The sequence below is a fragment of the Alligator mississippiensis genome, chromosome 16, assembly GCF_030867095.1.
Source record: "Alligator mississippiensis isolate rAllMis1 chromosome 16, rAllMis1, whole genome shotgun sequence".
Taxonomy (NCBI): Eukaryota; Metazoa; Chordata; order Crocodylia; family Alligatoridae; genus Alligator; species Alligator mississippiensis.
In genome coordinates, this window is record NC_081839.1 from 16,036,951 (window position 1) to 16,059,988 (window position 23,038).

Genomic DNA, 23,038 nt, shown 5'->3' on the forward strand with positions numbered 1-23,038 from the left:
TGCTCTGATTCAGTTCGTATTCAGAGATCCAGCCACCAAATTGAACTGAATCTCTGCCAAATCGAAGCTTTGCACAGTCCCACTTCTCAGCCTTCCAGACGGGCGACGGTTACATCTCCTCCCCCGGTGCAGTGGGGAGTGTGGAGGTCTCTGTCCATCCCATGAATAATATTGGCATCCCCTCCACCCCACTGATCCCTCTCCACCTTCTGACGCTGCCTCAGTTTCCATGTCCAGCCACTGGGGGAACTTAAACGAAAAAAGGTTGAAAACCACTGGAGGAGTAGGCTGGAGTACCAGGAAAGCATGAGCAGATCCTCCTGCCTTGACATCCGCCCAGGCCCCTCATAGGTGGAACAAGCACTGGACCTGACTGCTTACAGACTCCTTCTCCTGGTCCATGCACACAGTGATGTGCAAAGCTTCAGGACACAACAAGGGTAGTATTTTATATTCCCTCTCAGCTGTCGCTGTGAAGAGCAACAGCATCACCTTGCCTGTTAGCTGAGAACCAGAAAGTTTCCTTTCTGCACTCAATTGCCTCTCAGGCTCATCTGCTAGGATGAGATCAGCCCAGGCAGGCGAGTCAGAAAGCCTGGGCTTAGACGTTGCACCAGCTAACTCCAGGGGCTGCACCAGAAACCTTACAGACAGCAGTGTCATCACATCTGCAGCACAAGGGAGAAGAGCTTGGGTGTGATCATGGCAAAGCTCTGTCCCCGTGGGGTTGTTACAGCACACTAAAGCTTCCTAACAAGCAACCTCACACAGCACTGTGAGGGCAGCAGCTTCTTGGACCTTAGCCTCACAAGGCCTGCACCCCTTTAATCCAATGGGCAATGGGATAATTTCTACTGAAGGATCCGGCTCTGGCCCTGGAATAAGAGAATTAGGGATCTTCTAGGGAAACAGGGCCTGAGCCAAGCATGTGGGTCCTAAAGGGGACTGATGTGCCTCACTCCTTTTTACGGACAGAGAATACTGTACCCCATCAGGTCCAAACTCAAAGTGCCGGGGAAGCGTGAAATCACAGCATGTCCAAGCACCACCCATGAGCCCAAGTGGAGACCAACACGAGTCAAAGACACACCTGGATATGCACTTAAATAAATATTTATTATTTATTAATTAAACTAAATTATCTTAATTACAGAACTATAGCATTATGGAGGATGGCCCAGGGCATGGAGGCGGAGGGCCAACCCGCAACAGCAGGAGAAGTCAATGCACTGGCCAGCAAAGTGGCTACATGAGCTATTCCTGGAGGACGAGCAGGAGACAGCGAATGTCCTGGTGTCTGACCACAAATACAGGATCGCCTCATTTCAGAGAAAGCCGCAGCAGTGCTGGAGACACTCTGGATCCCCCCGTTTCAGGGAAGGAGCAGCAGCGCTGTGCAGACACTGGATCTCCCTGTTCCTGAGGACAAGCAGCGGTGCTGTGGAGTCACTGATCTCCTGGACGAGGAAGAGAAGGAGATGACACGGGATCCCCGGAGTTGTCCTCCTCCCCTGTGCTGCCAACACCTCTGTTCGGTTGCTGCAGAGTCAAGATGGAAGAAGCCTTCTGGGACAGCCGCAGTGATGGCCTCCCACGATGCATTCTGCCTGCCACCATTTGCAACAGCTTCCACTTCTGTTTTGCCTCCAACAGCCTCTTGCCATGAGCGGACAAGCTCCTGACGGCCACCAAGCCCCAGCAGTGGGAGCACCCCATGTCTGGGAGCAGCTTCCCACTCGGGTCACTAGCCAGAGCTTCAGCTGGCCCTATTTATAGAGCAGCTGCTGACTGCAGCCGACCAATCACATAGGCTCTATCCATATATGGCCATCAAACTGTCCTATAGCCATCCAAACGTCCATATATGGCCATCAGGTATGGTGACCATTGATTGTTCATATTTGGACAACTCCTCCCCAATTAATGCAGGTGAGAAAATGGGGAATGCCCAGGTGCATCCCACACCCGTCTTTCACCCCCATTCCTCATTGGCAGCGCGGTTCTGCCACAATCACAGGCCTCCAGGAGCTGGGGCTTGAAAGGAAACACCCACTCCCAGGGGAGTCACGCTAAAATCCCACTTGGCCGTATTCATTTCATCCTCCCTCAGCTTGTGGGGACATCCCTTCCCTCCGGGATCGTGCCTGGGCCCACGAGCTCTTCTTTCCCTAAACCACCTCCTCTCTGGGCACAAACTGACTTGGGACTGAGCACGAAGCTCCAACTCTTTGGTCTCTCTCAAGTCAAGGGGAGAGCTGGCATTGAGCCATCACTGCCTCCCTCCTCTTCCTGCCCCTATATGTCGGTGGTATGTGAGCTGTTTTACTGAGACTTATACTTGAATGTAGTTACGAGAGTCCTGAGGAAATCAGTCCGTCCGTCAGTCCTTAGTGAGACACCTCACAAGTTCATCTATTATGAGATCACCCTGGCAGTTTCCTCACAAAGGCCTCGGCTAGGCTCTGACATCAGACCCCTAAGTCAAGACACAGGGCCAGTGACTTCATAGACACTTGGGTCTTCGGGCCAGCTGAGTACAACAGAGGAGCTCACTTATGTACATCACAAAGCATCCCAGCTCAGTAACGCAACCTCACACAGCCCTCTGCAGTGACCTCCCTCGAGGGTTTTCCCTCACAACCCCTCTTAGCATTTGTTCTTCCAAGAGACACTTGGCCAAATTCTCAAGTCAGATTTGGGGATCAGGCTGAGCCCTGGGAAGAGCACAACATGGCATGTCTAGAGAGACAGGGACAAGCAGAGGGTAACAGGGTGGATTTGGTAAGGTGGGGTTGGCAGCTGCCTCGCTGTGGGAGGGGGACGTCCTGTGCTTCCGGTAAGGACAGACCTCGGCGTGAGATGGGGTAAAGGGAGAGCTCAGATGTAAGCAAGAGATGAGCGCGTAGGTGAACCACACTTGGTGACAACAGGGAACGTCATTTCGGTTCTTTTGTGACGTGGATCATTCAAGTGGCAGCAGGCTTCTTGCCCGTGAGAAGTCAGCACTGACCATGGCCACAGAAAGCGTGTGGATTTGCTGAAATCAGAACGGAGAGGAGTGATGACTGAACAGAAGAGGACATCTCAGGGGATCCACTGACTCCCCCACTTCTCCAAATCAGGAGGCTGAATGCAGGACTCCTCCAGTGAAAGGAGGGGATCTGATATTTCTCCAGAGCACCAGATCCACTGTCTCCACTGCTCCCATGTCCTAGTCCCAGGCATCCACACTGCTTTTGGCCATCTTTGGCCGTATAAGAAAACACACATATACGACCAAACATGGCCATAAAACCCACTCAGAAGTCCCGTGCCCATGTAAGGGCAATGCCCACAGTCATAATAGCCGTGTGTTTCCCTATATGGGCACTTGGACTGGATGGGGACCCATCTGATGGCCATATATGGACAAACTGAGTCTGGTTGGCCCCCGGTGAGTGATGACATGGGACCAGGCTGGCCAGCAGCTCCCTTATAGAAGGGCCCAAGCGCTAAGCCCCTCTCTGAAGCCAAGCACTTCCCGTCACAGCGAGAAGCTCCTCGACTGTAGAGTTGTCATGAGAGAAACCACATGCGAATGGCTCAGGGGAAACGAGGCAGAAGGACCGGTGCAGAGAGGGGCCGCCACAGCTGTGGAGGGCAGAGCATAGGCTTGGAGAGAAGAAATGGCGAAGAAGGATCTGGCTGGAGAAGAGGCCAAGGCAGGCACTCCTAAAGGAGGAGGTGGTGGAAGAGAGGCCGGACCACCGTGTTTGGGACATAGATGAGGGGGCCTGTGGAGACAACCAAGCTCCTGCTTGGGCAGAAGCTGAATATCCTAACGAGGCACACCCCCGAATAATGACCTGGAGGATACTGCAGCTATGAGAGTCTATCAGATGGACTGTGTGTGCTGGGGGAGGAGAAGGGGAGGAGACATTGCCTTTACACTCAGGGTCTGTGTGAAATAGGAAAATGCTAGAAAGAAAGAAGCCTCTGCATGCTCAGGGCAGGGAGCCAAATGGCAACACATCCTGCTGAGACAGAGCAATCAGGAACGGACCCAAGAGCTTGGAAAGGTCACTGGCACTAAATCTAACAGCAGACACCCTCTTCCTGCTACCACGCAGCCAGAAGGAGAATGGCCCAAGACCAAGGCAGCACACCCAGGCTGCGTTTCCCGAGGCAAAGTGGTCTTTGGTGGAAACTCAAGAGTCTCCTAGACCTCCAAAGAGAAGATCAGATCCTTCTTGCAAATGTGTTCCCTGTCTGATCCTGCCAGCAGCTCCTGGTCCTTTCTGACCGATATCCCCAGAGCCTTTTCGTTTCATTAAATAAAGAGCATTTTCTCAGGATTGTGATCTTCTCCTTATTTTGCGTGATCAGTCCTTGTTTTAATAAGAGAAATACAAATCAATTGATGAACTGTTCAGTTCCACTGTTTGGAGCAAGTCTTGATAAGAGAGTGTCCTCCCGTGTGTCAGGCAAAACTCGTGACATGGGTGCTTGTGCAATCGTGTCTGTCTTGTGGCACGGGGTGGGGGGACTACTGCAGTCCTGGCTGCTAAGCTACTGCCTTACCAGTTACCAATCAATCATGATTCACTCAGGGACCAGCTCAATACACAGGACCTGGCTACTAGTAGCTACTAGATAATTAGTCAGTTAGCAACCATTAACACCTAAAAACCCGCAGACTAAGGAGAGGGAATAATCAATACAATCAACTGCCCCTAGACTGAGACAGTCAGTCCCACAAGCACCCACGGCATGAGTTTTGCCTGTCCGCAGCTGGGGGTGCAGGGCCCCAGAAGCCCCTGCCCCTACCTCCTCCACAGCTGGCAGACGTTGTGGCCGCAGCAGGGGCTCGCAGGCCTGCAGCTATGGCCCTGCTGCGCCTTCACACACACAGTGTCACCACGGCATGAGTTTGGCTTGTCTGCAGCTCGAGGTGCAGTTCCCCCAAACCCCTGCACCGATCTTCTTGAAACTTGGCAGGCTTTGTGGCCTCCCCAGGGGCCACCACCCCTGCACTTTTCACTGCCCTGTGGTGCAACACATACACATGACAGGAGTTTGCTTTCATGAATTTGGGGTGCAGTTCCCCTCAAACCCCTGCCCCCAGCTCCTTGAAATGTAGCAGGCTTTATGCTCCTAGCAGAGGCTACTGTCCCTGCACATTACATCCAAATCAGACAAAAAACAACAGCGTTACAGATATTTCATTGATTCCCCATGATACCTTATGGCCGGATCTCCAAAGCTTTTCCGAAGCGCTTTGGAAAACCTAACGAAGCCAGCGCTTCGATCCGGACATGCTGCTTCGGATGCCGAAGCGTCCAAAGCTTCTCCAGATCTGAAGCATGGTCCGAAGCCTCGCACACCCCTAAGCCAACCTGTAATACCAGTGTCCCACTTGGAGGCAAGACCCTATGAGCACAGCAGGAGAGACTGAATCTCGTCGGCCGGCACCAGAGCAGTCTGAGAGGTGATCCTGTGGCTGCCTATCATTTCATCAGGGAAGCACAGCAGGGACTAGGAGATGCTCTATTCACTAGGGCACCCCCACCAGTAACTAGGAACAATGGCCACAAATCGATGGAGAGCAGGTTTAGGTTGGACATTAGAAAGAGCTTCTTCATGGTGAGGGTTGCCAGAATCTGGAAAGGGCTCCCAAGGGAGGTGATGCTCTCCCCTACCCTGGGGGGCTTCAAGAGGAGACGGGACCAGACTGGATATGTGCAGTGAAATCCTCTGCAAGGCCCTGGCGATCCCTCCACTCCTGTGACATGATTTCGTCTGCTCCAGTGTATTCCAGGCTCAGCCCATACCTGAAAGGTCTTCCCTTGGCAATAAAATCCTCAGTAAGGGCCTGGCGGTGGTTTTTAGAAGCCATTTACCATGTTGCACATAAGAGAGGATGTTCCCGGCAGGATCCCAGGTACCATCCCTGTCCCAGATGACGTGATGTCCAGGAATCAGAGGGATCTTCAGGCCCCAAGGCTGCAGCAAGAATGATTATAACAAACCTGGCGGCTGCCCTGTCCTCAGCACAAAGAGGACTTCCAGCCCCAGCCCCTTTCCCTCAGGGCACCTGGAAAGAGCTCCACATTTAAGGCCTGTGGAGGGGCATGTTTAACTCCATGGCTGTCTCTGGAGCAGCCAGCAGGGCCCTTTCTCACCATAAGAGTCACTTTACTGCCTCCTGAAATCTTCTTGTGGCAGATCGAGTGACTTCAGCCACAATCCTGGAACAGACACCCCCAAAATAGACCGAGTAGCATCCTCCCTTCTCTGTGCTCTCCCACAGTGATGACCACCCAGCTGAGCAGCGCAGCACCCCCATGCCTGCAGCAGTGCCCAGGGGGGGGTTTATTTAACAGACAGCAGCTGCACTCTGGGCAGAGAAGAAATCTGTATGACGCCAATGATATCTACTGGCCTCGGTTGGGTGTAAATGGTGTGTTGACCCTGTGGCCTTCTCAGACCATGGACTGGGGAGGACAAGGAAACATGGGACTGGAAGGGACCTCTTCGTTCTTGGCCATATCCTTGCCAGTGCAGGCAATCCCACTATATGATCCCAGGCTCAAATCCGTCAATCTGTATTTTAAAACTACTTGTTCCCTCCCATGGGGAACCTGCTCCAGAGCCTCCTGCTCTGATGGTTACAATCCTCCTTCTGAGCTTCAGCCTATTTGTATGTGTGACCCCTATGTCCCCACTTCTCCTGGGGCTGGCATTGTCTTGTCTCTTGTGTGGCTCTTCTCCCTCTCAGCAGTATTTCCAGAGAGCGGTCAGCTCCCTTCTCAGCCTGCCTCTCCCTAGGATGAACAAGCCGCTTCATCCCAGGAAGTCTCTGCTGCTCTTGTTCCACTTCTGGCACGTGGGGGCTCCAATCACACACGGCCGACTTCCTTCCCCAAACAGATGTCTCACATCTGCCTGCACTGCTGCCTCTGCTTTTGTGTGCCTGCTTTTCAGCTGTACATTCCCAATGCTGGGGACTCAGGCCTATGCTGTGTGTGAAGGGGAGCTATCACATCACTTGCATGTATATATAGCCTGTACACATGGCAGGTATATCTAGCTAGCACATCACTTGCATGTATATCTAGCATGTACACATGGCAGGTACATCTAGCTAGCACATCACTTGCACGTATATATAGCATGTACATACAGCAGGTACATCGAGCTAGCACATCACTTTCAGGCACATACAGCAATACCTCTTCTCCCCTGGTTCCAGGGTGTCCTGGATCTGGCAATGGGGGTTTTCCAAGAGACTGGAGGCAAATTGGATAGGAGACCGCTCACAGACACCAGCTCTGATCTCTCCCTCAGCTACTGAGGAGGTTGCGTGGAGCCAGAGCCCCCAGAAGACCAGGGTGGCAGAGCCACGCTGACAACCCGCTCTGCCTCTCCCCCCAGTCCCTGCATCAGGCACAGCTGGAGGTGGCTGCATCCCACAATTGCATCCTGGTCCAGAGAGCAAGTCACTGCAGGGAGACCGAGCGACTTCAAACTCTCCAGCTGGGAGGCACAACAGGGCTCATACCTCTGTTCACTTCAGAAACACCCTGGTTTTGAAGGCCTTCAGTGTACACATGTACGGGGAAATGCTTCAAATGCCACATCTGCCTGCACCCACACCGTGATGGCTAGAGAGCACTGTCTATAAGACAAAGCCAGGACAGCAAGAAACTCTTCATGAACAACAGCCAGCATTGACTTTGGCAGCACAGGACATCTCTGTCCTGTGAGCACCATAGATAAAAGCCAGTGCCAGGCCTGCAGGTAAGTCTTCATTAGTGACAGTCAGCATTGACTTCAGCAGCACGGGACATCTCTGCCCAAACCACCAGTCCCTTCAGCGGTACCTCACCTAGTGTGGAAGCAAGATGGATGAGCAATGACCTTCTTTATGCCCAGTAGTCTCGTGCTGGGATTTTTTTGTACTCACAGATGGGTCCCTGAGTTCCAGCTCTTGGCACACAAGCAGATCTTAACTTTTGCATCAAGGGAACTCATGTCTCAGGGAAGAAGAGTGGAGAAGGTTTTGGTAAGATTTGGTCCAAGCAGAGATGACTCTTGAATCTGAGCTGTGTCTCTCTGTAACACAAACCCATCTGTGGCTTGTTGATACAAGTATTCCTAAGCCTCCAGATTTCTGCAGGCAAGTTGGCAGAGGGCACCTCTCCGTAAGGCCCTGACAGACATCTTGGGAGACACAAAACTAATAAGCAGCTCTGCCCACACGTAGGGAGTCTAACAGCAGACGAGGACATGATGGGCCCTGGGAGGGGTGAGAAGCTGCATGCCAGGATCCAGATACAGCTCCTTTGTGGACACTCGAAGCTCTGCCTGGAGCCCAGCTCTGATGTGAGCACAGCCGCAGGGAGGGCAGGGGAGGTTTTTGTCACAGTGGCACTGTGAAACCTGAAATTGCCACTAATGCTATCATCTACACCACACCAGTAAGCGGCCTCATCGTCTGCTTGGGCGTTGGTGCTGGTTAGATAGCGAATAGCACCGGAGCTGGAGCCAGCGAATCGATCTGAGGCTCCATCCCCTTTGGTGCCTGAACCATAGCATAGAAATCGTGGGGCCTGGTCAGGTCTCTGTTGGTACAACCAACACTGTAACTCCTGTACTGACTGCTCAGCGTGCAGGGGAGTTTAATGGTGTTTCCCAGGGACACAGACTCTGAGGGCGCCTGTGTCAGGGTGGGCTGCGAGAAGGAACCTGGAAGGATGATAGCCATTCATCTATTATCATAATTACACCTCTATTATGCAGCACATTACAAGATAATAAAGGCATGAAACAATGAAAATTAATTAAGCAAAGCAATGCAGACATGTGCAGAAGTGTTTTATGGATTACCCAAGCAGTACATGACCAGCACGAGGAGGAGCGGGGCCCAGGCCATGGCAGGAATCCAGACTAGCTCGGCTTCCCCAGCCAAGCGGGTTTGTGGCTGGGACCCTCTTCTCATCTGTTCAATCCCCACCGCTGAGATCAGCCCCTTCGTGCAAATCTGCCCCCAGCCACTGGCTGCTGCTGCCAGTCCTTCCCCCCTCTTACTCCTAAAACTACCACCAATGCCTCCATGTTACTGTGAAAATAGGAAAAAACTCTGGTATTATGACAGTGTAGGACACAGAATGCAAGAGCTGGTTAGCCAGATGCATACATTATCCAGAGGCTATCCTCTCCCCAAAGACTACCCATAGAGTAAGATCTACCTGCTTCTTTCCTGCACCTTTGCACTGAATTCAAGCCCAGGCTCCCAAAACCTTGGCCAACCACAGCCCATTCTCCATCAGGACAAGCTCTCACAGAGGTGTGCTGCACAGGTGTACAGCTCAGGGCACCACTGCGTGTTTTAACTTGTTTTTTCTTGGCTTAGAAACAATTTGCCATTCCAGTGCCATGCAGCACCCCATGCCCACCCATTTTACCTCTCTTTAAACCAACTGTGAGCAGAGAATTGGTTCAGAGAGTGAGTCAGAACAGAAGCATGTCCGACCTGATATGAAACTTCATGCCTCCCCACGGATCTGTTGCTCTGATGTTACGTCCTCATTAATGGGCTCCAGGGATTTTCTTATAGAAAGCTCTCCCACTCTGCAGAGAAGGGTACATGCATCTGTGGGGATCTGAATGGAGGCAAGATCCCAGCCCTGCACCGTCCTGTAGAGCACGGGAGGATTTTTCCTCTTTATGTAAGTTGCCTGAAGTCTTTTTTGAGAGAGGCGCCATTTACATCCAATAAATTAATAAATACAACATATTAAACAAGTGGCCAAACTCACACCTATTCCTGGTAGGAAAAAATCCCAGAGGCAAAGCTCCAGCATGGACCCCACCATGATCCCAGAAAGGGGATGTGCCCCAGCCCTTCACAGTGCTGAGAGCAAGGGAGACATGCTGGTGCAAGAAGGAATTTAGGAAATGCCATCTTTGAAGGAAGAGGACTTGAGACGGCTCATTCAAATTGAGCCAACAGGGGTGTTATTTGCTCTGATCTTTGGGATGAACTGGCTTTGGTTTTCCATTTCAGACTTCACGGCCCTGGAGTCTACCATTTCTCTCAGACCTGAGTGCATATGTGATGACACCTGGGCATCTTTATATGTGCCCTGGGATTTTGGAGTGGTGAGGGAGGAAGGATTTGAATTAGAGAGGCTCTCAAGAGCCACTCGAAATAAAACACCAGCAATGTCTCATGTATTCAGCATCCTGGCCTTTGAAATGGCAACAGGGGCTCTTTAAGTAAACCTTGTTGAAGGAGTTTTAGTGAAAGGGGTCCCACAACCATTTTGAAATGTGGGGACACTACATACATGCAATGCCAAGGCTGCTGGGCTGCTCTCATTCGAACGCGGCAGCAGGCTCCATTTCAGAAGCCATCGATCCCCTTGCACATAGAGAGACGCGCCCTGTGGGATCGCAGGCACCATACGTGTCCCAGATGGCTTGATCTCTGGGAACCAGATGGGTACCTGCGCACCACGGGTACAGAGAGAATTACTACTGTTGCATTTAGAAAGTAGGTTTTTAGACCTAGTGCCCCAAGAACTGACACAACACCCGGTTGTTCAATAGCAGAAAGGCTTCAATAACAACACCACAAGCAAAGTTATCAAACCAAATGACAGAAAAAGACTCTTTCCAAAAATAAAATGAGCTACTGCACAAAGTCCTAGTACATATTTAGCAGCAATAGTGTTCTCTCACCAATGCCGGCGAAGGAAGCTGGTCCAGTTTTGCAGCTTTCCCCATGCAGGATCCGTTGCTGGTTAAGCTGGTTGCGATGTAGCAGTGATCTCTCTCTGCTTCTCCTGCAGCGCACACTTTGATGGCAAATTCTGTTAGTTCTTATATTGTTTCATTGTATAACTTCAAAGCATTTTGTCTTGATAGTTGGCCACTTAGAGTCCAGACAAACAGGGAAAAAAGGGTGTTGATCATCATATCACAACTAGTAAGTGCCTGGCTCCTGTTCTTGCATTGTCTAGGGGTAAAACTTGTGCATATCTGCAGACCTTATTATTGTAGGTCTGAGCAGTTGGATGGGCCTGAGCAGTTGGACAGGATACTTAGAGGTGTCATGAAACCTGTCTTGGGGTGTCTGTATATCAACTGGGCACATTTGCAGTAGCGTGTACAGGCGATGGTTTGTTTTTCAAACTCCACACCTGCATTGAATGGTTCAGACATTTTGAACACCTTACCCCTTAGGACGTTTGTTGGGAGAAGTGTTTGTCACATACAGGACATGTTTTCTGTATCTTTTACAAGTTTCTGTTGAGATGCATATTTAGCCTTTTGTTCCCTGTAGCTGCTATGTCAATTGAAATGCGTATGTAGCTTTCTTTTTGGGGTTTTAAACTTCATTGCAGAACCAGAAGGAAGTTTTTGTTACTTCCCCGCTTGCCATCTGACACCTCCAGGGAAGGAGTACTACCTGACCAACACAGCAAAGAACTACTTGGCACAGCTCACAAAGACACTCTCACGGACCCAGAGGGACAGTCTTCCATCTCCAGCTCCCTCTGTGCAAAAATAAAGTTGATTTCCTACCTAGAGGGACTCCTTACCATCTTGTACCACCTATACTTTTCCCAGAGCTTGACAAAGAGACTTTGATCCCGAAAGCTTGCAGAAAAGGACAATTTTTCTTGTGATTCTCCAGTTGGTGTAACGAAAGGTATCATTTTGGAAGGAAGAGCTCTAGTTTTTTGTCCATCTATGTAGCTTTCTTGCCTTTACTGGCTTCTGAGACACGCGTGCATGTGATGAGCGTGGCAGTTCTCTGTTGACCATTTCCTTGATTTGACATAATCTAGCACAGAGAATAAGACCAATTGGGGATGCTCTATTTGGCATGGTCACAGCTGCCACTGCATTTTTGTGCAAGATGCATTGTTATTTTAAGTTGATCACAAAGGTTTTATGTGTAGGCCTTGCTGTATTCCCATCAACACTACAACAACCCTGGTGGGTGCCCTATAAGGAGCTCCACATTTAAGGCACATGGAGAGGGAGCTTTAAGTCTATTGCTGTCTTTGGGGGAGCCAGCAGGACCCTTTCCCATCAAAATACTCATGCTCCTGCCTCCAGAAATCTTTTTGGAAGAGATTGAATGGCCTCAGCCAAAACGCTGGAGCAGCCCCCCAGAACAGACCTGGCAGCGTCCTGCCTTCTCTGTGCTCCCTGCGATGCCCACCCCCGTCTCCCGCGCCCCTTCCCGGCTGAACAGCACATCGCCCGCACCCTAGCGCCTACAGCACTGCCCCCCGGACCAGTTTCCTCCTGTGTGACAAGCAGGCACAGAGCAGGCAGCCGCACTCCGGGCAGGGAAGGGATTTGTGTGACACCAATGACCTCTCGTGGCCTCTTCCGTGTGCAACGGGTGGGTCATCTTTCTCTGAAGATGGACTGGAGCAGACAGGGTAACACGGGCCTGGACGGGACCTCCTGGCTCGTGCCCACACCCTTGCCAGCACAGGCAATCCCACATATCATCCCATGCTCAAATCTGTCAATCTGCTTCTTAAAATGAGTTGTTCCCTCCCACGGGGAACCTGCTCCAGAGCCTCCTGCTCCGATGGTTACAACCCTTCTTCTCAGCTTCAGCCCGTTTCTATGTGGGACTCCTATTTACTCACTTTTTCTGGAGCTGGCACTCTCCTTTTCTTCTGCATGGCTCTTGGCTCTCTCGGATGTAATCGCAGAGAGCAGTCATCTCCGCTCTCGGTCAGCTTCTCACAAGGCAGGACAAGGCAGTTCCTTGACTCTCCTCTTGTACAGCGGGCTCCCCATTTCTCTGTTCATCCCAGGAAGGTCTGCAAAAGTAATCTGCAGCACGCGGCCTTTGATGAGTTACCCGAGCAGCACGTGAGCAGCACAAGGAGGAGAGGGGTTATGGTGGGAATCCAGACTAGGACAGCTTCCTGAGCCAAGGAAGTTTCTCGCTGGGACCCTCCCAGTCTCTCTCTGACTCCTGGACCAAGATCTGTTCCTTCATGCAAATCTGCTCCCTGCTCCCTGGCTGCTGCTGCCTCGACCTCCCCCACTTACTAGAAACATCACAAAATGAGCCCATGTAGTTGTGAATGTAGCACGGTGATGTAGGTTATGTGAAACACCAGCTAGTCAGGTGGAATCACATTTACCCACAGTGTGTGTCTGCTTCTGCTATCTGCCTCTCTCTCGTGCCTTTGTAGAGACCCCCAAACAAGTCCCCAGATTTGGCCAAAGCCCACTGTCCCCCATGACAAACATCTCACAAAGGTGTATTTCCCAGGGCACCAGGGGGTATTTCAACTTTTGTTTAGTTGAGAAACTATCTGAAAGTCCAGCACCCTGCAGTGCCATCATCCACTGATTTTCCTTCCCTCTGACTGAACCTGGAAGACAGAATTTGTTCGCCGAGTGTCAGGATGGAAGCACACGTGACCCGAGATGACGCTCCACATCGCTATGTAGTCATTGCTCTGATTTCCCATCCTCATCAGGACGTCCATGGGGTCCAATGCTTTGTCCACAGAAAGCTCTCACCCTGCAAAGGAGGGCACATGCACCCAAGAGGTCTCAAGAGAAATCAGTTTTGAGTTGAAATGACACCTGATGGAGATTGGTCCTTTACCCGAGATGCCACCCTGAGCTTCTGAACGCTGGGTGAGCAGAGGGGCTCCCAAGCATACAGACCTTGGCAGGCAACAGAGGAGGGGATGAATGAGTCTCCACCACGTACAGCAGAGAACTGCTAAGGGGAAGCACTGACAAGTTGTTTTGCCCCTTGGCAAAGGATGCAATGACAGAGCAGGACAAGATGGGACCCAGCAGGCAGCACGAGGAGGACAGTAAAAGAGGAGAGGTCACTCGTTTCTTCCCAAATGAGAATTCCTTTCCCTTTTATGAACCTCTGAGCAGGGATGTGGGACGAAGGCTGGATACAAATGGGATTATGTGTGATTCAGGATGACACTGTATAGTCCTTAATCCGAAGCTGGGATTCCCCTCACTCATCAATGAGTGTGTGGGTTTAGCTCTTTGCTTAAAGAAAGGGATTCCCTCTGAAGGGGCACCACACATCTGTCAAGGAATCAGAGGGGAGAAGGCTGCAACCACACATTTTTCCTGAATCTGTGCTGGGTTTGTGTATCACGCATTCCCATCCTTCGTTTGCTAATAGTGGGTGTGGAAAGGTGTCTCTGAACCTTTAGTCCTTTCTACACAAAGAGAAGAGGAGGAATATATGTTGACAGTCAAGGGCAGAGAGCTGCTAGGCGGGGAAACAGTGAAAAGCTGCTGTGCCTGTCCAAGAGTACGAGGACAAAGCAGGACAAGGAAGGGCCTGTTAGACTGCAAGTAGCTACTCGAGGAGCTAGCAGAGTTTGCTGACATGCAAACTCCTCATGGAGCACAGATCCGAGCCACAAAGAGCCCCGTTGAGCCCAAGGGAGGTTTTTGTCTCAGTTCCTCATCTGACTGTGTCACGCTGACATACCCATAACTACCTCCAATCTTGTAACCTGCACCACACCTGGAAATGGCCTCATCTTCCCCAGGGACATAGGTGGTGGTTAAACAGCGTATGGTGCTGGAGTTGGAAACGGTGAATCGGTCTGGGACTCCATTCCCTTCGATCCCCTTGCTGTGCCAGAGAAATTGTGGGGCCTGGCCCCGGTTTTGTGGGTCCCAGTGGACACAGCAGTGCCTGTGCTCACTGCTCAGTGTCCCAGAGAGACTGGCAGTGCTGCCCAGAGTCACGGACTTTGTGGGCACTCGAGTCAGTGGGGCTGCGAGAGGGAACCTGGAAGAATGACAGGAATTAATCCCTTATCCGCACTGAGCCTCTGGTTTTGTGGCAGACAGGGTAGGACCAAAGGGCAAGAAACTGCAAAAAACACCTGTGGGAAGAGAACCAGGGATTCATAAAGCCCAGGACGTGGCTGACCCTCCCCTTCGGGGTACCCGAGCAGGGTGTGAGCAGCACGAGGAGGAGCGGCGCCCAGGCCACGGTGGGAATCCAGACCAGCGCGCCTTCCCCAGGCAAACAGGTCTCTGGCTCGGACCCGCGCAGTCTCTCTGAACCCCCCAGAGCCGAGATCAGCCCCTTCACACAACTCTGCCCCTGCTCCCTGCCCACAGGGGCCAGTGGCTCCCGGCTGAGCTTGGCAGGAGGAGTGAGAGTATTCAAGAGGTCAGGAAGTGCAAGCACAGAGGAATTCAGATGGTACCAGGACAAGGGCTGCCTGGGGACCTGCCGGGGGAAGTCAGAGACCATCAGCCCCCTGCCGTGACAGCTCTAATGAATATGTGTGTGCCAGGCCCAGCCTGGACCGGAAATGCCTTCCCTCTGCAGGGGTGTGCTCTGCAGGGTCCGGGGGATGCTAATCCCTCCCTGGCCATTAGACGCCATTTATCACCTTGCACCTGTGGATCCCAGGCACCATCCATGTCCCAGATGGCTCAACTGCAAGGGCCCAGATGGATCTCCTAGGCATAGGGGTACAGAGAGAGCTACTACAACAGCACGGGTGCTTGGCCTGTTCTCAGCTCAAGGGGGTCTTCCCGGCCAGTACTCGTCCCTTAATACTGATACTTCCCCTCTATCGGGCGCTGGTCAGACCGCAGTTGGAGTACTGCGTGCAATTCTGGGCGCCGCAATTCAAGAGGGATGCGGATAACCTGGAGAGAGTCCAGAGAAGGGCCACTCGTATGGTTAAGGGCTTGCAGACCAAGCCCTACGAGGAGAGACTAGAGAAACTGGATCTTTTCAGCCTCCGCAAGAGAAGGTTGAGAGGCGACCTTGTGGCTGCCTATAAGTTCATCACGGGGGCACAGAAGGGAATTGGTGAGTATTTATTCACCAAGGCGCCTCCGGGGGTTACAAGAAATAATGGCCACAAGCTAGCAGAGAGCAGATTTAGATTGGACATTAGGAAGAACTTCTTCACAGTTCGAGTGGCCAGGGTTTGGAACGGGCTCCCAAGGGAGGTGGTGCTCTCCCCTACCCTGGGGGTCTTCAAGAGGAGGTTAGATGAGCATCTAGCTGGGGTCATCTAAACCCAGCACTCTTTCCTGCTTATGCAGGGGGTCGGACTCGATGATCTATTGAGGTCCCTTCCGACCCTAACATCTATGAATCTATGAATCTTAAAGGACCTGGGAGGAGATGCACATTTAAGGCATATTGGGTTGGGGGAGCTTTAACTCTATTGCTGTCTCTGGGGCAGCCAGCATGGCCCTTTCCCCTCATAATATTACCTCTCCAGAAATCATCTCGGAGCAAATCAAGTGGCCTTAGTGAAAACCCTGGAACAGACACCCCTAAAACAGACCTAGCAGCATCCTGCCTTCCCCATGCTCTCTCCTCCGTTTTATGACCACCCAGCCGAGCAGTAGGGCTGTGCGAAGCTTTGCGTGGTGAATCGATTCAGAGGAGATTTGGCCCAATTCGATGGCCAAATCTCCTAATCCAAATCAAATCAGGGGACCGATTGAAAGGTCAAAATCAATCCAAAGCTCTCCAAATGGAGAGCTTTGGATTTCTTGGAGAAACTGGCCAATTGTCGCCTTGGGTCCTCCACGATCCACTGGCTGGAAAATTGGCTCCGGGGTCGGACCCAGAGGGTAGTAATTGATGGAAGTCACTCATCGTGGTGTCCTGTGACCAGTGGGGTCCCCCAGGGCTCTGTCCTTGGACCCATACTGTTCAACATCTTCATTAATGATGTGGACACTGGAGTCAGAAGCGGACTGGCCAAGTTCGCAGATGACACCAAACTTTGGGGCAAAGCATCCACACCAGAAGACAGGCGGGTGATCCAGGCTGACCTGGACAGGCTCAGCAAGTGGGCGGACGAGAATCTGATGGTGTTCAACACCAATAAATGCAAGGTTCTCCACCTTGGGAAAAAAAACCTGCAGCATCCTTATAGGCTCGGCAGTGCTATGTTGGCTAGCACTATGGAAGAAAGAGACTTGGGGGTCATCATTGACCACAAGATGAACATGAGCCTGCAATGCGATGCTGCGGCTAGTAAAGCGACCAAAACGCTGACTTGCATCCATAGATGCTTCTCAAGCAAATCCCGGGACGTCATTCTCCCCCTGTACTCGGCCTTAGTGAGGCCGCAGCTGGAGTACTGCGTCCAGTTTTGGGCTCCACAATTCAAAAAGGATGTGGAGAAGCTTGAGAGAGTCCAGAGAAGAGCCACGCGCATGATCAGAGGTCAGGGAAGCAGACCCTACGATGACAGGCTGAGAGCCCTGGGGCTCTTTAGCCTGGAAAAGCGCAGGCTCAGGGGTGATCTGGTGGCCACCTACAAGTTTATCAGGGGTGACCACCAGTATCTGGGGGAACGTTTGTTCACCAGAGCGCCCCAAGGGATGACGAGGTCGAATGGTCACAAACTACTACAAGATCGTTTCAGGCTGGACATAAGGAAGAATTTCTTTACTGTCCGAGCCCCCAGGGTCTGGAACAGCCTGCCACCGGAGGTGGTTCAAGCGCCTTCATTGAACACCTTCAAGATGAAACTGGATGCTTATCTTGCTGGGATCCTATGACCCCAGCTGACTTCCTGCCCTTTGGGCGGGGGGCTGGACTCGATGATCTTCCAAGGTCCCTTCCAGCCCTAATGTCTGTGAAATCTATGAAATCTTCAGAAAAGATTCGGAGAGCTTTAATGATTCGGGCAGTCCCGGGTGGCTGCAGCAGGGAGCTGCAGCTGACTCCAAACTGGGAAGTACTAGGGGCGGGGGATGGGGGGGGCTGGGGGAGGGGACCATGGAGGGACATATGGCCCCATACCGGTGGGATGAAATGCAGCAGCTGTCAAACAGAAAAAAGCCCAGGCTTATGGCTGTAGCCTGGACATGTATCTCAGCTATACCACCCGACAAGCCCCAACACAATGACTGCCAGGACCCTGTCTCCTGGTCAGTCTCCATTAGGGAATGATACTCTCATGGCATCGTCCCACTCAAGGCCTGCATGGCCAGCTGCTGCCAGGACCCCACTCCTGGGCAGGCTGCAGTAGGGAGGCTGCACTCATGGCATCGTCCCACTCAAGGCCTGCATGGCCAAAACAGCCAGCTAGACACACAGCTGGGCTTCAGTGACATAGCAATGCTGAACACAAAAGAAGTTGCAACAGCAACTAAAACCTGCCAGGCTCTCAGCCCGGCCCGGAGCACACCAGCAAAACTGCCAGGCTCCAACCCTGGGCAGTTTGGTGCAGGGATTGATGCCCCCTGGCAGGGCAACCCAGGATTTGGCCAGAGTCACTCAACTGGGTTTACAGGATCTATTGAGGAATCTTAAGGTAATGGCCTGAGGGGGAAGGGGAGATGGAGTCCTAGAGGAGGCACAATATACCATCATCACGCAGAAAATATGATCATGCTTTACAGCTGGAGGGCATCGCACAGGGCCTGGCTGTTCCCAGCGGGGTCCAGCCTGTGTGTGCGAGAGATGGAACACAGATGTGTGCACATGTTTGGGAGGAGGCACAGTGGTGCGTGTGTGTGTGTGTGTGAGAGGAGGCACAGGGGTGTGTGTGTGCATGTGTGTGCAAGCAGGCACAGTGGGTATCTGTGCAAGTGCATGTGCGGAGCACAGGGGTGTGTGTATGTGTAAGTACATGTCATAGGAGGCGCAGGGGTGCATGTGTGCATGCATGTGAGAGTAGGCATGAGTGTGCGTATGTGTGTGTCTGCATGTGAGGAGGCACAGGTGCGTGTATGTATGTATATGCGTGAGAGGCACAGGTATGCATACGTGCATGTGTGCATGTGTGTCTGAGGAGGCAAAGGGGTATGTGTGTGCTTGTGTGGGGAGGCACAGGGCTGTACGCACGTGTGCATGAGGAGGAAAAGCTGTGTGTGCATGCGTGAGGAGGCATGGCGGAGGGCAGCAAGGCGGGGAGTCAGCTCCAGCCTGCATCCACACCCACCCTATGCACAAATCTGGAAGGCACGTGCCTCCCACGTCTTCCCCAGGAGTGCATTCAGCAGCAGGGAACCAGTCCCCCTGCAGCCCCCCTGCCCCCGGGCTCCATCCTGCACCGACTGGGGCCACACACAGCCCTGGCTGGGCAGCAGCCCCAGCCCTGCCCAGCTCCCTCCCTCTGTCACTATGGGGGCCTCAATTTCTGCCCTGGTGCAAGGCTTAGCGGGGAGCTGCAGGAGGTGCTCTCCAGGCTGCCTGGCTGCCACATGCACATGTGTGCACGCATGTGGCCTCCCCTGCCTGATCGCCCTCCTCCCGCTCCCTCTAGCCCCTTGCATGCTGGAACTGTGCCAGCCTGCACAGGGAAACCTGCCATTTCCAGGTGTTTTCTTCTGAAAGAGGCAATCTGGGTTTTTCGCCGTAAAATGAGAAAAATATGGGTTTCACCACATTTGTCCATGGTGAACAGAAAACCTGGATCTGTGCTTACGAGGAGAGAGGCTGAGGGAGCTGGGCTTATTTAGTCTGCAGAAGAGAAGTCTGAGGGGGGATTTAATAGCAGCCTTCAACTCCCTGCGGGGTGGTGCAAAGAGCACGGAGCTGCACTGTTCTCAGTGGTGGTTGATGGCCAAACAAGGAGCAATTGGCTAAAGTTGCAGCAAGGGAAATTTAGCTTAGATATTAGGAAAAACACTCACATGGAGAGTAGTAAAACACTAGAGTAGGTTAACCAGAGAGGCTCTGGGATCTACATCCTTGGAGGTTAAGGCCTCGGTAGAGAAAGCTTTGGCTGGGGTGATATAGTTGTGGGTGGGCCTGTTCTAAGCAGGGGGTTGGACTAGCCCAGGTGACCTCTTGAGGTCCCTTTCAGCCATCATTGTCTATGATGGGACAAGCAAGTGTGCGGGCCGGGAGCAATCCGGGCCCTTTTTCGCGCCGCGCGGGCTGTGGCCAGCATCCCGGGCACCCTGGGTCGGAGAAAGCAGGCAACACGCTAGAATTAGACACGGACGCTTAGTGGTTGATTCAAGATTGTTTACTTACAACGAAGATGGTCGCGGTGTAGGCTGGACAGTTTCCCAGGCAAAGCTCTGCTTAAATCCCCAGTTTGAGGACTCAGACAGTACTCGGATCACTCCCACGGAGTTGTCGAGGCTCCGTGGATCCTTTTTTGCACGCAGGGAAGAGGGATACGTCGAGGATTGCGCTCAGCGACGGGGAGAGGCTAGAGGCTGATCAGACGCCTGTTGCCTTCTTGAAATACGCTGGTTCCAATAGGCTCCGCAGCGCTTAGAGATCTTCACAAGACATGAAGTCTCCTCCTCCTGATGTTCGTGGAGTCCTCCAACTTGGGTGGAAACCACTCAAGCCTCTTATACGGCTAGCAAGCCAATTGCTAGCCGCCACGTAGAAATCATTTAACACAAGCCAATAATGGGGCTCGAATTTAAATACAAATGGCGGGAACTCCTTGCAACGTGCATTTCTATGCTGCAAAGAAGAAATGCACCCTGCAAAGAAAGCTCCAAAACGGCGGGAAAATAATTCAGTGGCGCCAAAGCACACACAAAAACAAAAATCACACCCTTGGGTTGTGACAGGAACCTCTTTCCATCCCCATGCCTCAGCCCAGTCTGTCTGTCCACTGCAATCTCAGGGGTGTCTCTCCTGCCAGTACTGTGAAGCCCCACTCCTAACCCTTCAGAATAAAACCCACCACGAGCCACTTTTCCTTTATTATATTTTAATATAATCTTCTTGGGAGGAAGCAAAACAAGGCTCAAGCCATTCTCCAGACTGGGGGGCAGGGAACCCAGCAACGGGACAAGGACAGCCCTCACTCCTGCCTAAAATAGACCATTCCAGTACAACCCCCTCCCTCCCATTCATATCAATTAAGTCTCTCTCTCCTGGGAAAGCAGCAGGAGTAGAAGAACAGCTCTAAAAGTAAACATGTCTTGCATTAGGCCCCCACCCCACATCTTCAAAGTTCAACCCACAACCATGCCTGTGACCCTGCCCCCTCTACAGAGTCCTTTGGGTGTGGGTGCACGTCAAGCTGTGCAGGCAGGTCTCTGAGAGGGGATGGGCAGGTCCTCGAGGAGCCTCCCCAGAGCAAGGTCACTCCCGGGGCCAGTTAATGCTGACCTGGGCCAAGGCCTCCAGCACCTCCCACTTGCAGTTGAAGTCGCCGTTGACCTGGCTGATGGACTGCTCCTCCACCACCCAGAGCTGGCAGCTGGTCTGCGTGATCAGTCGCGCATCATGGCTCACGTTGATCACCGCTGTGAAGAGACAGGAGGCAAAGCATGAGGGGGGGTGGGAGGCAAAGCAGAGGCCATTTCCATGCTGAAGGAGAATGGAAAGACCCCACGTTTTCCCCATCAGCCACTGACAGGGCTGGGCAGGGAAGGGCACGACTGGGACCCAACGGGGACCCTGGCAGGAGGGCCCTGCTTGTAGTATACAAACCCTCCCGTGGGACCCACAGACCCACCCCCAGCCAAGTAACCCTTCTGCTTCCCTGCAGCCCCAGACAGGAACCCCATCCATGCCAGCCTGGATCTGACCCATGCACCTATTACTACCTTCCTCTGCCTGACAGATGGGACCCATGAGGCCACCCCAACCCAGTATCTCCATCCACCCTTCAATCCGAGCCATGGGCCCAGTATTCCCCCAACCCCGGCCTCCTCTGATCAGGGCAGTGGACACCTCCCACCGCGCTGCTTCCACTCACCTCCATGTACGTGCTGACAGCATCACCCAAGGGATCAATTGACTCAATGCACAGATGATTTGTGGGTTCATTCTGGGGAAATGACAGATCCCAAAAAGAAGCCAGGAGTCCTGAGCCACAAAACCTTCCTCCCAGCCACTTCCACCCACCTCCTTCCCTCAGCTAGAAACAGGACCCAGGAGTCCTCCCAAACCATGCCCCTCACTATGGCATGCTGGACAGCACTCCTTTCGAAGAGCCAGAGCAGGGCACAACCTGCAAGTCCTGGTCCTCACGCCTGCTCTGCTCTAACTCGCTTCCTTCCCAGAGCAGCGAACCTGACACAGCCCCGTTCCCATCCCCTGGGTCCATCAGGCTCCCTGCAGGTCAGCTCAGCAAACATCACACGGGCTTTCTGCCCCCCTGGCTAGGAAAGAAAAGGGCCCTGAGATAAGTGGGGTGAAAGGAGCGTCCAATCCCTTCTCCTTCCCCAAAATGCCAGGATCCAACTTCCCACCCACCTCCCTCCACTAACAGCAGCTCAAGGTCCTGTGCTCCCACCCAGGGCAAGGGCAATGCGCTCCCACCCAGGGCAAGTCTCCGCTCCCCACCCCAGCTCTCCCCTGCATGGCCAGACCCACAGCGCTCCCAGGGCCACAGCTCCAGCCTCTCCCTGACTTCTTCCTCAGTGGCCAGCCCTCACTCCTGGATTCCCAGCCTGTCTCCCCTTTGCCTCAGCCCTCACGTCCTGATCAGCCCCCTGCACCCTCAGGCCCTAGCTCCTCCATACTCACCCTCTCCCCCCTGCCTGGAAGCCCCAGCCCCACACCTGACAACCTGCAGATCTGCATGGTGAGGGCATGGCTCTCAAGGCTGAAGCGCCCCAGGCACTTGTGAGCATCCTGGTAGGGCAGGTGGACTTTTTCAGCCACGTTCTCTTCCAAATCTGACGTGGTGATCTGGTGCAGAATGACACTAATTCTACAAGGCCGGGAAGTAATGAATCTTGAAGCATTTCATTTTGAGCAAGATAACAGAGAATACCAAAGAGCGGCGGTTCCCCTACTGTAACGCACTTCTTTGATAGTAAAAGGTCTCTCTCTAAAGTACTCTATTGCTCATATATGATAGTGGATTTACATGATTCTGCTTATACACGTTTAAATTATTACACGTTTATAGCTAGACAGTGTCAAGAAAATCCTGAGCCTTATAGTACAATAAGGTAAGTCCTACCTGGATCTTGTCCATCATCAGGTATGAAAGGCCAGCTTCTTCCTCCTCTTCACTCTCCCCCAAATCTGAACCTCCATCATTTTCATCTTCGTCTTTTTTGTACTCTCCTGGTGGACCAGCTTCGTCTT